We start from the raw sequence: 3,221 nt of genomic DNA on the forward strand, positions 1-3,221 counted from the left end.
GGGGATATCCTGCACCCATACACTGTACATAGGGGATATCCTGCACCCATACACTGTACATAGGGGATATCCTGCACCCATACACTGTACATAGGGGATATCCTGCACCCATACACTGTACATAGGGGATATCCTGCACCCATACACTGTACATAGGGGATATCCTGCACCCATACACTGTACATAGGGGATATCCTGCACCCATACACTGTACATGGGGGATATCCTGCACCCATACACTGTACATGGGGGATATCCTGCACCCATACACTGTACATGGAGGATATCCTGCACCCATACACTGTACATGGGGGATATCCTGCACCCATACACTGTACATGGGGGATATCCTGCACCCATACACTGTACATGGGGGATATCCTGCACCCATACACTGTACATGGGGGATATCCTGCACCCATACACTGCACGTACATAGAGGATATCCTGCACCCATACACTGCACATAGGGGATATCCTGCACCCATACACTGTACATAGGGGATATCCTGCACCCATACACTACATAGGGGATATCCTGCACCCATACACTGTACGTACATAGAGGATATCCTGCACCCATACACTGCACGTACATAGAGGATATCCTGCACCCATACACTGTACATGGGGGATATCCTGCACCCATACACTGTACATGGGGGATATCCTGCACCCATACACTGTACATGGGGGATATCCTGCACCCATACACTGTACATGGGGGATATCCTGCACCCATACACTGTACCATAGGGGATATCCTGCACCCATACACTGTACATAGGGGATATCCTGCACCCATACACTGTACATAGGGGATATCCTGCACCCATACACTGTACATGGGGGATATCCTGCACCCATACACTGTACATGGAGGATATCCTGCACCCATACACTGTACATGGGGGATATCCTGCACCCATACACTGTACATGGGGGATATCCTGCACCCATACACTGTACATGGGGGATATCCTGCACCCATACACTGTACATGGGGGATATCCTGCACCCATACACTGTACATGGGGGATATCCTGCACCCATACACTGTACATGGGGGATATCCTGCACCCATACACTGTACATGGGGGATATCCTGCACCCATACACTGTACATGGGGGATATCCTGCACCCATACACTGCACGTACATAGAGGATATCCTGCACCCATACACTGCACATAGGGGATATCCTGCACCCATACACTGTACATAGGGGATATCCTGCACCCATACACTACATAGGGGATATCCTGCACCCATACACTGTACGTACATAGAGGATATCCTGCACCCATACACTGCACGTACATAGAGGATATCCTGCACCCATACACTGTACATGGGGGATATCCTGCACCCATACACTGTACATGGGGGATATCCTGCACCCATACACTGTACATGGGGGATATCCTGCACCCATACACTGTACATGGGGGATATCCTGCACCCATACACTGTACATGGGGGATATCCTGCACCCATACACTGTACATGGGGGATATCCTGCACCCATACACTGTACATGGGGGATATCCCGCACCCATACACTGTACATGGGGGATATCCCGCACCCATACACTGTACATGGGGGATATCCCGCACCCATACACTGTACATGGGGGATATCCCGCACCCATACACTGTACATGGGGGATATCCTGCACCCATACACTGTACATGGGGGATATCCTGCACCCATACACTGTACATAGGGGATATCCTGCACCCATACACTGTACATGGGGGATATCCTGCACCCATACACTGTACATGGGGGATATTCTGCACCCATACACTGTACATGGGGGATATCCTGCACCCATACACTGTACATGGGGGATATCCCGCACCCATACACTGTACATGGGGGATATCCCGCACCCATACACTGTACATGGGGGATATCCTGCACCCATACACTGTACATGGGGGATATCCTGCACCCATACACTGTACATAGGGGATATCCTGCACCCATACACTGTACATGGGGGATATCCTGCACCCATACACTGTACATGGGGGATATCCTGCACCCATACACTGTACATGGGGGATATCCTGCACCCATACACTGTACATGGGGGATATCCTGCACCCATACACTGTACATGGGGGATATCCCGCACCCATACACTGTACATGGGGGATATCCTGCACCCATACACTGTACATGGGGGATATCCTGCACCCATACACTGTACATGGGGGATATCCTGCACCCATACACTGTAGATAGAGGATATCCTGCACCCATACACTGTACATGGGGGATATCCCGCACCCATACACTGTACATGGGGGATATCCTGCACCCATACACTGTACATGGGGGATATCCTGCACCCATACACTGTACATAGGGGATATCCTGCACCCATACACTGTACGGGAGAGCTGGACGAGCAGGGCCTCCCCTATATGTGCGTATGTTTATGGGGTAACCTGCATGACATTTCCTTACGCAGGTCCCATCCTTTTAGTGTGTTAAAATTGCATAATATGCGAGCGCAAAAGAGAGCTGTGCACGTTCCATCTTACCGCGGATATACGTGAGATGGGGCCCGCTGTTCTGTGTTGGTGCATATATACGACGGTGCGATATAACCCAGGTGGAGTGCGGATTCAGTGTGCGTGTGATACCGTACGCTGCAGTAAGCCAGGTCCTGGCCGGCCCCAGAGATGTGAGACACTGTGTGGCCCCCGCAGCCGTTTACGAATGCGGCCATGTGAGCCCAGCCATAACGAAGGAATATGAGTTTAGTTGGGGTTCGTTCACACAGCGGCATCTGTGCCGGAGCTTTCAGCAAATCCACAGCCTTCATATAGTTATACTAATGTATAGAAGTGCTGGTCTCTTTATGGAGACGGAGAACACAGGATCGGGCCGAGAGGGCGGGGCCCCGTAGCCGTGGGCGGGCCGAGAGGGCGGGGCCCCGTAGCCGTGGGCGGGCCGAGAGGGCGGGGCCCCGTAGCCGTGGGCGGGCCGAGAGGGCGGGGCCCCGTAGCCGTGGGCGGGCCGAGAGGGCGGGGCCCCGTAGCCGTGGGCGGGGCCCCGTAGCCGCGGGCGGGCCGAGAGGCAGTAAGCTGGAAAGTGGTTCTCTGTCGGGTTTCTCGGCAGCAGTGGCCCTGTGGGTTCCTTCTGACCGCTCTTCGTTGCCCCATCTACATCACATTTCCCATCGTTCCTTCCTGCCTCAGGTTTT

This window comes from Eleutherodactylus coqui, chromosome 1, assembly GCF_035609145.1.
Source record: "Eleutherodactylus coqui strain aEleCoq1 chromosome 1, aEleCoq1.hap1, whole genome shotgun sequence".
NCBI lineage: Eukaryota > Metazoa > Chordata > Amphibia > Anura > Eleutherodactylidae > Eleutherodactylus > Eleutherodactylus coqui.